Source organism: Elgaria multicarinata, chromosome 10 (assembly GCF_023053635.1).
Source record: "Elgaria multicarinata webbii isolate HBS135686 ecotype San Diego chromosome 10, rElgMul1.1.pri, whole genome shotgun sequence".
NCBI classification, from domain to species: Eukaryota; Metazoa; Chordata; class Lepidosauria; order Squamata; family Anguidae; genus Elgaria; species Elgaria multicarinata.
In genome coordinates, this window is record NC_086180.1 from 2,894,890 (window position 1) to 2,910,009 (window position 15,120).

At 49.2% G+C, this 15,120-nt stretch overlaps 1 protein-coding gene across 1 annotated transcript in view; it reads left to right on the forward strand.

Annotated features, from left to right (window-relative positions):
* The first annotated feature begins 383 nt into the window (after positions 1-383).
* HSPA12B (heat shock protein family A (Hsp70) member 12B) overlaps positions 384-15,120 on the forward strand; it is a 57,354-nt gene continuing 42,617 nt past the window's right edge. Inside the window, exon 1 of the mRNA XM_063135990.1 lies at positions 384-418. The gene's annotated coding sequence lies outside the window, so the exon portion shown is untranslated. The remainder of the gene's footprint in view (positions 419-15,120) is intronic.

The following is a 15,120-nucleotide window of genomic DNA, read 5'->3' on the forward strand; positions in this document are numbered from 1 at the left end:
CAGCTTTGGGGAAGGGAAGGTCTCTCCTCTCCTCATGTTGTGTCTTCCCTCAGCATCTTGCACATTCCTGCGAAGGCAGAGGAATCCCAAGGGGAGTGGTGGGCCGCTCTATGCTGGGAGGGGGGGGGGGTCCCGGCCAGCCAAGGCAGGCGGGGCGTTGAGGTTGCAGTCCCGCAGGAGGACAGAATGGCAGGGCAGGGCCTCTGCGCCCCCCCACCTCCCGTGCACATCTGCAGCTGGGTTTGCCGTTTGAAAAACAGCCAGCGCTGGGCTGGGCCAGGATAAGGGGGTGGGGTGAGGAGGGAAGCCAGAGGAAGCCAGAAAGAAAGGCAGAGGGAGGCTGGAAGCACAGCTGGGACGGGGAGGCGAGGGCGAAACACAGCCTCTGGGTAGGACCGTCCGCCTGCAAGCCTAAGAGGTGAGGCCGTGGGTGCGGGTGATGGGAGAGGGCAAGTCAGGAGGCCCCAGGGGGGGAGGGGCATGCACAACTCATGGGCCTCCTCGCTGTTGCACCTGGGACGGGCCAGCTCAAACCGCCTTGGCATGCAAGGTGAGCTGATTGCTGGGCAAACCCGCGGGGCGGGAAGGTGGCCGCCTGGTCCTGAGGTAGGTGCTGGAAAGGGCGAGGCAATTGCCAACAGAAACGGCCTGGGGAGAGGCGGTGTGGGCTTGTGACACTCGTCTCCCCGTGCCAATGAAGCTGGCATGGGGCATGATGAGAGAGCAGGGGCGCCTGGGCTCTGAAAGCCCGGTTCAAGCCCTGCTTCATGGCGAAGCTCCCTGGGCGGCCTTGGGCACTCAAGCCGTTCTCTCGCAGCCGCAGCCTACCTCCTAAGGTTGTTGTGAAGATAAGAGGACATGCTGGATAAGCTGCAGGTCACCCAAGGGGGGCACCCCCTCTCACAGCAAGTTATGCATCCTCAGTGTGAATCGGAGCATTGGCTCGATGAAAGGGGGCCGCTCTGAGCAATACTATGTCCAAAATTGGGGGGTGCGGAATAAGAGAGAATCAAGGCTTCTGTATCTTGATGCATGCGGCCCAATTTGTATCTGGGGCAGGCAGAACTTCCAGTTCTCAGGGATTTCCCCAGAGATGTGGGGTAACTGTGGGGAAATGGGGAATGAAGCCACTCAGTAGATCGGAGGCACAGGTGTCAGTTAATGGCACTCACTTCGCCTCCCCCACGAAGGCTGAAATCTAGTCGAAAGTTTACAGTCAGTCAGGATTCCGCCTCTAGGTCTGCAAATGAAACAGGATCTAATCATGTGATGCAGAATATTTTGGATGGAATCTTGGGTTTGCAGTGGGTCTGCAGCTCCTTTTTCTTCCTTGTGGGTCGGTGGGCGGGGTGGCGCTCCCACACCTTTAACAGCAGCACGAAGCTTTCCTCCACTGCTGTATCTCAGTATTTATTTATTTATTTATTTATTTATTTATTTATTACATTTATATACCGCCCCACAGCTGAAGCTCTCTGGGCGGTTTACAACAGTTAAAAAATGGTAAACATTAAAAAGTATACAAAATTTAAAAAACATCAAAAACATAAAAACAACAGTATAAAAACAACAGTATCCATTTAAAAACAACAATTCTGGGGTCCATTAAAAACAAACTTAACGTTGTTAAATGCTGTTAAAATGCCTGGGAGAAGAGAAAAGTCTTGACCTGGCGCTGAACAGATAACAATGTTGGTGCCAGGTAAGCCTCATCGGGGAGATCATTCCATAATTGGGGGGCCACCACCGAAAAGGCCCTCTCCCTTGTTGCCCTCCTCCGAGCTTCCCTCAGAGTAGGCACTCAGAGGAGAGACCTTAGATGTTGAGCGCAGTGTACGGGGAGGTTCATGTCGGGAGAGGCGTTCCATCAGGTATTGCGGTCCCAAGCCGTGTAAGGCTTTATAGGTCAAAACCAGCACCTTGAATTGGGCTCGGAAACGTATAGACAGCCAATGCAAGTCGGCCAGAATCGGTGTTATATGCTCAAACCTCCCTGTTCCAGCTATCAATCTGGCCACCGCATTTTGCACAAGCTGCAGCCTTTGAAGACTGGACTGTCTTCAAAGGCTGCCCCATGTAGAGGGCATTGCAGTAATCTAATTTGGAAGTTACCAGAGTATGGACAACTGAAGCTAGGTTATCCCTGTCCAGATAGGGGCGTAGCTGGGCCCTACTGGGGAAAGCTTCCCCTGTTGGATTTCTGCCAATCATGCAGCCTCTTAAGGAACAGGAGCCCTGCAGAGAGATGTGCCAACCCCAGTTTAAGTCCCCATTCTACCAGCCATGAAGCTGAGATGGAGGATTCTGGGCAGTTCTTAAGAAGTACCAGGATATTGCTGGGAAATGGCAGAACTCCACAGGTCACCCAGGGTCAGTGGCACTTGGGAGGGTGGCCTGAGAAGGGGGCTTTTTCCTTGATGATGAAGGAGCCCAGACCCTTGGCCTCATCTCTCCATTCTGGGTGGACTATGGCCCTCTTCAAAGACTTCAAAGGTTGTCACACAGAGGAGGGCCAGGATATCCTCCCAGAGTGCAGGACACGGAATAACGGGCTCAAGTTAAAGGAAGCCAGATTCCGGCTGGACATCAGGAAAAACTTCCTGACTGTTAGAGCAGTACGACAGTGGAATCAGTTACCTAGGGAGGTTGTGGGCTCTCCCACACTAGAGGCCTTCAAGAGGCAGCTGCACAAGCATCTGTTGGGGATGCTTTAGGGTGGATTCCTGCATTGAGCAGGGGGTTGGACTCGATGGCCTTGTAGGCCCCTTCCAACTCTGCTATTCTGTGATTCTATGAATGCCAGCGTGACATCCTGGAAATATATCACAGGCACCATTTTAAAAAAAACAGGAACCAGGAGTGCACTTGTGCTCCAGTGAAAAAGTAAGTTTTAAAAAACAATATTTATTTATTTATTGCATTTTTATACCACCCATTCAAAGTATAAAACTAACGGTATTAAAACAAGGATATAAAATACAATATAAAGCACAACCAGAATAAAATCAGCAGCACCCACGACCCCGCTCCCCCCACCCCAATGTCCCTGGACTCCCCCCAAACTGGCTCCTTACCTCTTTGCTGACACCTTCCCCCCCCCTCGCAGGGAGGAGGGAAGAAACCAGGATGAGCATCCACACCGCCTGCGGTCCTTGTTGCGATCATCACGGGACCACAGGTAAAATCGGGATAACTGCAGAAGCAGTTATCCCAGGAAAATGGAGGGGTCGTCCCTGCCTGCTTGTGGGATCCTCTGTGTATCATTTGGACTCACAGGGAGGACCCAGGGAGGACCCCAGGGGAAAAGGCCGGTGTAGACACAGCCTATGAGACAGGTTCAGTAGGTTAGGAGGGAAGTCGTTGAAGCTGAACTGAGAAGTGAAATAGGGTGTACTTGAGACAACAGACACCCAAGGGGATGTCAGATGTCCCCACTCAGCCTAAACCTGCTTCAGTCACCTCCTGGTATCCATTCGGGGTCTTGTATTGTTTTTCCCTGCCCTTCCAACGCATGCTCGTGTTTAACAGGGAAGATCGTTATGAAATGCGCCATGGATGATCACCACAAAGAAAAAAGGTATATTGTGAACTCTGCATATCCCATGATATGGGGAAGGTAAAGCCCATGCAACTGTGGGTTGCTAGATTTTTGATTTAGGCCCCAAAGTGTCAAAGACAACCTGTTCCACAGCTCCTGATCGCTGTATCCCTGAAATGGGGAATTTGAAGCAGCACTCGCTTTAATCATTTAGGGACTGTGAGTCTGAAACCGGTGATGTGAGTTCTTCCAAATCAATTACGTAACGTCAAGGCATACAGCAAAAAGACTGAGCATACAATTAAACTCTAGAAATGTCAACAAAGCTATGTTAGCACTTAAGGAGAAACAATGAAAGAGAGCGAGAAATTGGGCTCGGGTACATTGTCCTAGGATGGCGGTGGGGGGAATCTTTTTTGTATGAAGGGTCGTTGACCCACAGGAGAAGTCAAAGGGGCCAGATCCATTGGTGTGCATAGCCAGAGCCAAATGTGGGTGGGGTTTGCATCATTGCAGGTACGCATTCTCTCTCTCTCTCTCTCTCTCTCCTTCAGATATCACTCTGTCTGAGGATGACTCTATCCGTAGCTAGACCTTTATCCCAGGATTGTCCTGGGGTCAAACCTGTTCATCTAAGTGCCACACAGGGCATCCAGCGCTCAGGCAGGAACGAACCCAGGATGACCATGGGATCAACCTTAGGTCCAGCTACCGCCTTGTGTTGCTTTTAAAAAGGATCAGACACACCTGTGGGTGAGAAGGGTTTTATCAACAGCTGCTGTCCACCCTAACACAATAGAACTTCCATGGCCTAAGGCAGGATAACTTTAAATGACAGATGCCAAAGCACCAAGGGACGCCTGGCCATTGCTTTCAAGTCCTGCGTTTTGGTTGTCCAGAGGCGAGCAGCTACTCACTGCCAGGGAGGGGCTAGTTCTGTGTGCAGCTGCCCCTTGTGGTGAACCACTGAACTGCAGGTGGCAGCCTTCTCAGACCCTGGACTGACTCCGTCCACCCAGGCTGGCCATTGGCTCCTCCTGGGCAGGAAGTAGCATAAGAGGGTTTCCTGGTCCACTTGGGCAGCTGTCCAGATACAGATGTGGGAGTAGTCAGTGAGGCTTTGCTTGTGGTGCCCTTGAGGAATGTTGCTTTTGGGGCTGCCACCAGCGACCGGGCCTTTTTTAGGGTGGCACCCAGGCAGTGGAACTCTCTTCCAGTACAGATTTCGAGAACTACAATTGGGACTCATTCTCTTGATCTTTGGCCTATCAGAATCTGTTGTTTTAATTTTATTTATTTATTTGCAGTTTGAATGCTTGTTTTTATTTTATGTATTCATGTATTTTGTTTTAAATTATTGTACACTACCCTGATGGCTTATTTAGTAAACAAGGTGGTATATAATGTCAAAAATAGATAAATAAATAAATAAAAAATTGGCTGCCCCCATGCTACTATCACTTAGATGCCTGTTAAAGACTTACCTATTTGTGCAGGATTTCATCGTGCTGATGATTTTAGCATATGTTTGTGATGTTTAAGTCATGGTTTTAATGTTATATAGGTTGTTGGCTACCCTGGGCACTTTGTGAGGAAGGGCAGTATTTAGGGTGACCCTATGGAAAGGAGGACAGGAATCCTGCATCTTTAACAGTTGTATAGAAAAGGGAATTTCAACAGGTATCATAGAATAGCAGAGTTGGAAGAGACTTACAAGGCCATCGAGTCCAACCCCCTGCTCAATGCAGGAATCTGTATGCTGCATGTCATTCGTATGCATGCAGCACCTGGTGAATTTCCCTCTTCATCACAACAATTAAAACTGCAGGATCCCTGCCCTCCTGACCAGATTTATTTATTTATTGCATTTTTATACTTCCTGATAGCTGACGCTCCCTGGGTAGTTCACAAAAATAGGGCAGGGCTCCTGCAGCTTTAACTATTGTGGTGAAGGGGGAATTTCACCAGGTGTTGCATGCATACAAATGACACTTCCCTTTTCTATACAGCTGTTAAAGATACAGAAGCCCTGTCCTCCTTTCCACAGGGTCACCCTAACTGTATTATCAGTCCGATAAAGAAAGAAACGTATGCAAGAGTGGTTTGGTTGAAGGTGTCCATGCATTGACCGCTCAGTCCTTGATCTGTTCCTCTGTGTTGGAAGGCTTCTTCCATTCGCAGGAGTAGAACATCTCTTCAGACCTTGTGCCTCAACATGGGAAGGTCTAGGACTGAGCAGGTGGGGATACTCTGGGTAGGGCTTGCAAACCAGCCTAGGACTATGGCAGCATGCCCCACCTGGTGCCCTCCATATCTGTTGGATTACAGTGCCCAGCATTCCAGCTTCTTGACCGTGCTGTTAGGGCTGTCAGGAGTCCAACTCCAAAACACCTGAGGGCGCCAAGCTTGGTAAAGTCTTCCTGTAGCCCCGGTGCGTTGTCAGTCCTGGCTTCTGCCCTGCTCTGTGACCCTGGCTGCCTCCCGGTTTGCCCTTTAGCCCTGACTGGCGACGGACTCCATCCATCACGAACCCTTTCAGAGTATTGGAAATGTAAATGAGGGCTCTTTGGTTTCTGTTCCGCGAAAGCGGTTCTTCTGTCATGGCAGAAAGAAGGCCCCAGTCTTCTAACAATTCATCGTCTCCCCGTCCCATCCTTGGAAATGAGCCACAAAGTTTATTTCTGCTGCCTTTGGAGTTTTGCTTCACTTGGCCATGGTTTCCTCCGGCCTTCCCTGACCTGGGCCGCTCCAGATGTGTTGGACTACAACCCCCATCATTGCCAGCTGGCAATGATGGGGGTTGTAGTCCAACACATCTGGAGCGGCCCAGGTCGGGGAAGTCTGCTACACTTGGTAGAATCTTGGGAGATTTCCATTTCTTAGCAACTGTGATTTTAGCTGCCTTCGACAGATTCACACTTCCAAACCCTACTCTTGTTGCAAATCGTTTAACTGTCTAAAAGCCTTATCACCCACCGAGCACGTTGAGCGAGCACGTTTCTCAGGGCTGTTTGTGAGAAGAAATGGGGCCAGGTACTTTTCCTTACCCAAAATGGCTACAGAAACTAAGGCCACAGCTAGACCTAAGGTTAATCCCTGGGGTCATAGAATCATAGAATAGCAAAGTTGGAAGGGGCCTACAAGGCCATCGAGTCCAACCCCCTGCTCAATGCAGGAATCCACCCTAAAGCATCCCTGACAGAGGGTTGTCCAGCTGCCTCTTGAAGGCCTCTAGTGTGGGAGAGCCCACAACCTCCCTAGGTAACTGATTCCATTGTTGTACTGCTCTAACAGTCCGGACGTTTTTCCTGATGTCCAGCCGGAATCTGGCTTCCTTTAACTTGAGCCCGTTATTCCATGTCCTGCAGTCTGGGAGGATCGAGAAGAGATCCCGGCCCTCCTCTGTGTGACAACCTTTTAAGTATTTGAAGAGTGCTATCTTGTCTCCCCTCAATCTTCTCTTCTCCAGGCTAAACATGCCCAGTTCTTTCAGTCTCTCCTCATAGGGCTTTGTTTCCAGAGCCCTGATCATCCTGGTTGCCCTCCTCTGAACACATTCCAGCTTGTCTGCGTCCTTCTTGAATTGTGGAGCCCAGAACAGGTCAAACCTGTTCATCTAAGTGCCACACAGGGCATCCAGCGCTCAGGCAGGGACGAACCCGGGATGATCCTGGGATAAACCTTAGGTCTAGCTATGGCCTAAGGGACATCCCTAGTTTGTAGTGGAGATTGCTCTACTGGTTTCCATGCAAAATGGAGTGGGGTGGGTGGGTTTCCCGCTGTAATGGGGGAACTAAGCAGTTTAAACTTCTGTGGTTCTTTCTATCATGATGCCCTTTGATCCCACTGATGGAAATTGTAATCTGTGTTCACTTTGCCTTTTACATCATGGGGAACAGAATACTTTCACTAACAGAAGTGAAGTTGAAGGGGTAAACTTATGAAAGGTAGGAGAGAGAAGGGGGGAGGAACCAAAAAATGGAAGGGAGAATGAATGACACAAATCCTGGGTGTATTGCGTATGCTTGTGCTCTCTTTAAAAATGCTTAAATTCAAATGCTATGTTTTTAACTAAGGGTGGAGAACACACAGCCCATTGGCTGCATGTAGCACTCCTACACCCCCCCACCCCCCCGGCCTATTTATGCTGAAATTTGGCAGTGCAGCAGCAAAAAAAGTCCCGATTACTCCTTCTTCTTCTTTCTTTTTTTTTTTAAAGAACAAGCCATGGTTTCATAGAATCATAGAGTTGGAAGGGTCATGTATGCCATCGAGTCCAATAATTCAGTGGTGCAGCAAAGAAGAACAGATTTTAAAGAAAAATTGGGCCATCTTTGCTGCTGTGCTGCAGCTCTGCTGAATTTCAGGGGCCAAACAGCAGCGGCAGGAGGGCGGCCCCTGATAAATTCCCGGGGGAAGGGGTGGCGGCATTGGCCCACAAAAGTTGGCCGTCCCTGTTTTAAACGGTATGTAGACTGGTTTGCCCTAGTCGCTTTAGTAAGCAGTGACTTCCTGAGAAGAATTAGCCTGGAGAAGAGAAGGCTGAGGAGAGACATGATAGCACTCTTCAAATACTTGAAAGGTTGTCACGCAGAGGAGGGCCAGGATCTTTTCTCGATCCTCCCAGAGTGCAGGACACGGAAGAACGGGCTCAAGTTAAAGGAAGCCAGATTCCAGCTGGACATCAGGAAAAACTTCCTGACTGTTAGAGCAGTACAACAATGGAGCCAGTTACCTTGGGAGGTTGTGGGCTCTCCCACACTAGAGGCCTTCAAGAGGCAGCTGGACAACCATCAGTTAGGGATGCTTTAAGGGTGGATTCCTGCATTGAGCAGAGGGTTGGACTCGATGGCCTTTTAGGACCCTTCCAACTCTACTATTCTATGATTCTACTGGAGGAAGGGTCTTGTGATTTCTAAAGTGAAAGGGGCCCGGCCTGAGGCCTACTTGGGAGTTGCACCCTCTAAACTAGACATCCAGATGTGTGAAGTTAGGGTCAGCTGAGGCAAAGGTGGTCCTACCCTTGCTCAGATGTCTTTTTCTTTATTGGGATGCCTGCTCCAGAAATGGAAGCTTGGCGCTCAAAACTGGTTTGGGGACTGAGCCCAGGAAGAAAGCTTTGTCCCCATTTTCTCCAGCCTGATGCCCTCCAGATGTGTGGGACTTGAACTCCCATCAGCTCCAAGCTACATGGCCGATAGTCAAGGATACTATGAGTTGTTGAATAATTACAAGTAGGTAATGCACGAGAAGTACTCTGAAGAAAGTGCTATTCAGTGCGTCATCACCTTTATCGTGATCTGAAATTCGTGACTGTCTTCCAAGGGAGTTGGGTGCCCCCTGAATCCAAACGTCGGCAGGTTGACACAGACCTCCAAACCAGGCCCCGACGTGACCTCTTTGCTCCATTCTCTTCCCATGGAATGTTTAATGGGTGCCGCGCTCCAAACAGGTTCTTTCGTCCAGCCATAGAGATCTCGGCCGTTGATAGCTCTGCATGCCCTTCTCCCTCGCCTCCCCACCCATTCCTGCCTCTCTATTTATAGGGCGACACCGTTGCGGAAATGTTCCTACTCAGGAAGCGCTGGGCAGCTGCATTTTGCGGAGCTCTTTCTCATGGGGCTTCCTGGATTTGGGGTCGTCTGCCTGGAAAACTGGGTGTGGCCTTGCCCCTCCCCAGAGAGCATTGCCCACTGTTTGTCTCGAGCGTCTGCGAATTGGGGGTGGGCGTGGGGGTGGGGGTATCGATTCTGATTGCGGATATTGCTCGCAACCATTGACTAAGCTGGCCCTTCACAAACATTATCTAAGCCCCCACCTTTTTTTAGATCTGCTTACTGCTAGAGGCCAACACAAATGGGCTGTCATGTACTTCTCATGCAAGAACAAGGGTGAGAGCCAGTGCGGTGTAGTGGCTAAGGTGTCGGACTAGGAGTCGGGAGATCCAGGTTCTAGTCCCCACTCGGCCATGGAAACCCACTGGGTGACTTTGGGCCAGTCACAGACTCTCAGCCCAGCCTACCTCACAGGGTTGTTGTTGTGAGGATAAAATGGGAGGGGAGGAGGATTATGTATGCTGCCTTGGGTTCCTTGGAGGAAAAAAGGCGGGATATAAATGTAATAAATAAATAAGAAAAATGCGAAAGCAGTGCGGGCGTTCGTGTGTCCCGAGACTACTGACAATTAGATGTGTTCTGGGTCCATTCTGTATCAAGATGGGAAAGTTTGTCTTTGTTTCTGGGAGTAGTACCCTAACAGGCCCATTCCCTAACAGGCCCAGGTAACAGGGGGACGGAGAGATCACTCATGCCATGGGGCTGAACTGGTCACTTGCAGAGGGCTTTTGCAAGTGGGCGATGGGTCGGAGGTTGCCCTCCTCTGTTCTAATACATAATTCATCAAATCCTCTACTATTGCTACTCCGAAAACATGCCATCTACCCCAGTCTTCTCCAGCAAAGTGCTCTCCAGTTGTTTTGGACTTCAGCTCCCATCCAGCATGGCCAGGGGGTCAGGAAGGCTGCAAACTGTAGTGTAAAGCAGTCCCAATGTGGTGTGCCCAGATTACAGTTCCAAACATCCCCAGATAGGATAGTCATTGCAGTTGTAGTTCAACATATCTGGAGGGCATTAGGGGGGGATCTACACTACTGCTTTTAAAGCGCTTTAAAGCACTTTGAAAACGTTTTGAAACCTGTATATGCAGTGTGTCCTGGGCCCCAACAGTTGTCAAAACTGTTATAAAGCGCTTTAAAGTAGGGGTGTGCACGGACCCCCCGCTCCGCTTCACTTGCAGATCCGCCATTTTTCGGAGCGGGTCGCTCCGCCCCGCCCCCGCTCCGCCCACTTCCGCTCCGCTCCGCCCGGAGCTCCGTATCGGATCCGGAGCTCCGTTTTTGCCCCCCCATAGGCTTGCATTGAAAGCTAAAAAAGTAAACAACTTTTTTTCCGTTGAAGTTAGAAACCTCACGTTTGGCACCATGACACCTCATGGGCGTATACACACACACGCCAAGTTTCAAGGCAATCCCATCATCCCCTGATTTTTGGCGAATTTTTGAAAATCGGGCACCCCATTCACACCCCTTGGGATAGCTCCGTCAATTTGCATGTTACAAACCTCAAACTCGGCACCAGGGCAGCTTATCCATGTGTCCACATGCACGCCAAGTTGCAAGCAAATCCCATCATCCCCTGATTTTTGGCGCGGCTCTACCCTCTAACGCACCTCCCATAACCCTAATTCACACCCCTTTAGATAGCTCCGTCAATTTGCACGTTAGAAACCTCAAACTCAGCACCATGATAGCTTATCCACGTGTCCACATGCACGCCAAGTTTCAAGGCAATCCCATCATCCCCTGATTTTTGGGGAATTTATGAAAATCGGGCACCCCATTCACACCCCTTGGGATAGCTCCGTCAATTTGCATGTTAGAAACCTCAAACTCGGCACCAGGAGAGCTTATCCATGTGTCCACATGCACGCCAAGTTGCAAGCAAATCCCATCATCCCCTGATTTTTGGCATGGCTTAACTCACCCCAAATTGTCCCATTCTACAACTACGTCAATTTGCACGTTAGAAACCTCAAACTCAGCACCATGATAGCTTATCCACGTGTCCACATGCACGCCAAGTTTCAAGGCAATCCCATCATCCCCTGATTTTTGGGGAATTTATGAAAATCGGGCACCCCATTCACACCCCTTGGGATAGCTCCGTCAATTTGCATGTTAGAAACCTCAAACTCGGCACCAGGAGAGCTTATCCATGTGTCCACATGCACGCCAAGTTGCAAGCAAATCCCATCATCCCCTGATTTTTGGCGCGGCTTAAACTTTTTAACTCACCCCAAATCAAGTCCCATTCTACAACTACGTCAATTTGCACGTTAGAAACCTATCCTTTGGTCCCATGACAGCTTACCCATGTGTCCCCATGGACACCAAGTTTCAAGGCAATCCCATCATCCCCTGATGTTAGGGGAACTTTTGAAATTTGAACACTCCAGTATGTCAGGGATTTAAAGTTGCAATTGCAGACAGCTCAATGGGGCCAGTTCCAAGGCAATCCCAACATGCCACGAGATAACCCTAAATCTTCTGGCACATTTGAAAAAGGGATTATTGAATTTGATAAAGTCTAAGTGAGCGCAGGAAGGACTTCTCCCCTTAGTCAAAGCAAGACACATACACCATCGCTGCAAGGCGGGAAGGGGAGAATTATTATTATTATTATTATTTATTTATATAGCACCATCAATGGAAAGCAGGCAGGCAGCATGCATTGTAGTGCCGCAAGGATGGCTTGAGCACTAACGCATAGCAAACCAACCCATAAGTGGGCGCAAAGTGAGGCAAAGATGGCTGGTTGTTTCTTTCTAAGCCAGCAGTTACGCCTTGAGGGGCACAGAGGAGGACGATTGGGAGCAAACCAGGCACCAGGCGGGCAGAGAGGCAGGCAGAGTAGGCGAGGAGTCAGTCCTGGCAGATGCCCCACCACAGCAGCACCCCGGGGGAGGCGGGCAGGCAGGCAGGCAGGCTGCGGGCATTTCTGGGGGCACAAGGAAGTGATGGCTGGTTTCTAAGCCAGCATTGCAGTTAGTCACGCATTGCAAACGCAAACCATCCCAGCGAGTCGGTCACCGAGGAGGACAGGCTAGCAGAGGGGCAGGCAGAGTGACATGTCATAGATCTAGTATTGGGGAGGAGTCAGTCCCGGCAGATGCCCCAACACAGTAGCACCCTGGGTGGGCATTGGAAAACGCCATCTTGTGGGTCAATACTTCCCCCACCCCATGTCCTGCAGGGTTGCCTGCCTAACCCTTGTGGGGATGGGAGATGGAGAGCTTAGAGTGGCAGTGCCAGCAGCAGCCTTCGGCTTTCCCCTGGAACCAGTCGCCTTGCCCGCCTCTTTCCCCAGCAAGATCGCCTGGTGCTGCCTATGAAGATGCATCTTCATGCTGCTGGTTCCATAATGCCCTGTCGATGAACCCCTGCTTAGGCTGAGTTTGCAGTGGCGACAGACAGCAAAGCGGGGATCCGCTCCCAACTCAAAGTGGTCCCACACGATGCTTGTCTTTCGTTTCTGTGGTGACACCACCAATTGCCCGCCTGAGCTCTCTGGTGTTGCCACAGAAACAGGGGTGTGGGATGAGACTGGGGAGAGAGCCTCGGCCTGCTGCTGCTCCTCCTCAGCCCCCACATCCTGGAGGCCCACCGCCTCCTCCTCCTCCCCCCCCTCCACTGTGCTGAGGACCTCGTCTAGGTCCATCAGCGGGCTCGTGGGCTGAAAGGAGAATGAAGGAGTTGGGGATACTCCTCCTCCTCTAATGGCACTGCTGCCACGTGCCTCTTGCAAACGGGCACTTTTCCCATTCCCACCCTCAAAAAGAGAACGCCGGGCACAAGTTGCAGAAGAGAGTGGCTCTGCCTGCTGCTTGTCCTGCTTCTGTTTTGGAGCAGTCAGCCAAGGAGTTGCCCGTTTGAGTTTCACAGGAGGAGAGGAAGCCCTGCTGGCAGACTGAGCCTTGCTGCTTTCAGCACGCCTGCTTTCTCTTTTCATGATGACTAACAAAATATTAATACTACTAATACTATGTATAAGGTACTACTAAGAATATGTATAAGAAGAATATAATATGTTTAAATGTAGGGAAATGGGACAAGAACAATAAAATATACTACTACTAATATGTATGAGAATATACTACTAAGAATATCTACAAGAATATAATAATATGTTTTAGAATATTACTAATAAATGTAGGGAAATGGGACAAGAAATGGGACAACCACTACTATAAGAAGAACAAAATATGAATACTACTACTAATATGTATGAGAATGTATACTAATAGACTACTAAGACTATGTCAAAGAATATAATAATAATATGTTTAAGAATAGGGAAATGGTGTGCGTATGCTTTCCCCAAAATGCTCAATCTGTGGCTGCCTGTTGAACTTGACAAAAGCAGCCCACTCCGTCGAAGTTACACAGAGAAGAAAAAGAGAATCCAATTTTTTTGGTATATTTGGTATATAGAAGATAGAAGGAAACACAATCAGGATTTAAGAGAGGGGAGGGGGAAAAAGAACCAACCACTACTATAAGAAGAACAAAATATGAATACTAATATAATATGTATGAGAATATATACTAATGGACTATGTGAAAGAATATAATAAAATATGTTTAAGAATATAAATGTAGGGAAATGGGACAAAAAGTGTGTGTATGCTTTCAAAAGAAAGCTTTCACAAAAGCAGAACAGTCAGGCTTTAATACAGGGAAGGGGGGGGGGGCAACCAACCCAACCACACACTCCAAAATTCAAAAATAAAGTTTATATTAAATCAAAGTAAGGGGAAAACACAGGGCAAACTAAGCTACAAGTCAGAAAGAAGCAAACAAACACACACACGCGCCAAACTAAACCTATATTAAATTAATCTATCTCCAAAGCAGGAGCACTAGCTAAGTAAGTGTTCCCTCCACGAACGCCAACCCACAAAGAGACACAAAACAGAAAGTTCTCAGGGTGGGTCTGCCTTAGTCCCCCCTCCAACGCTGGGATTGGAGGAGGATGCTTTCTGAGGAGATGAATTCTCATCAGGATTGGGAGTTGAATGTGCCTGTCATCGCTTCCAAAAAAATAATAATAATAATAAAAAAAAAAAAACCCAAACCCCGATTTTTAAAAAAATATTGCACGTGAACCACAGCACGCAGAAAGTTGAGAGTGGTCTCAAAATGACCCCCATCCACGACTCTCTGTGCACAAGAATTTTCAGAACGATAGCTTAAACCCCCCCCCAGTTATCCCCGATTCTTTCCCTCAATGCAATCCTATGGGCGAAAAGCCGAAACGGAGCCCCGCGGTTGACCCTATTTTTAAAAAACTTCTAGCCCGCGACCCGTACGATGCAGAAAGTTGAGAGTGGTCTCAAAATGACCCCCATCCACGACTCTCTGTGCACAAGAATTTTCAGAACGATAGCTTAAACCCCCCCCCAGTTATCCCCGATTCTTTCCCTCAATGCAATCCTATGGGCGAAAAGCCGAAACGCAGTTTGAGCCCCGCGGTTGACCCGATTTTTAAAAAAATATTGCACGTGAACCACAGCACGCAGAGAGGTGAGAGTGGTCTCAAAATGACCCCCATCCACGACTCTCTGTGCACAAGAATTTCCAGAACGATAGCTTCAAAAACAACGTAGTTATGCGCGATTATTTGCCGCAATGCAATCCTATGGCGAAATGTTTTCAAGATGGCGACCGGAGCGCTCCGACTGAACTCGGAGCTCCGAAAAATGGTCGCTTCTCTTCGCCTTGCTTCTAGGGGGTCCGCGGTCCGCTCCTACTCCGCCTCTGGGTAAGGCGGAGCAGGCCAATCCGCTACTGCTTCTACGCTCCTAATCGGAGCGGAGCACATCCCTACTTTAAAGTGCTTTAAAGCAGTAGTGTAGATCCCCCCTCTGTTGAGGAGAACTGGTTTAGGATGTCCATGGACAGCTCTTGCATCTATGGCACAATGCCGCTCCCAGCACACACCATAGAGGCACGTCAATTACACACA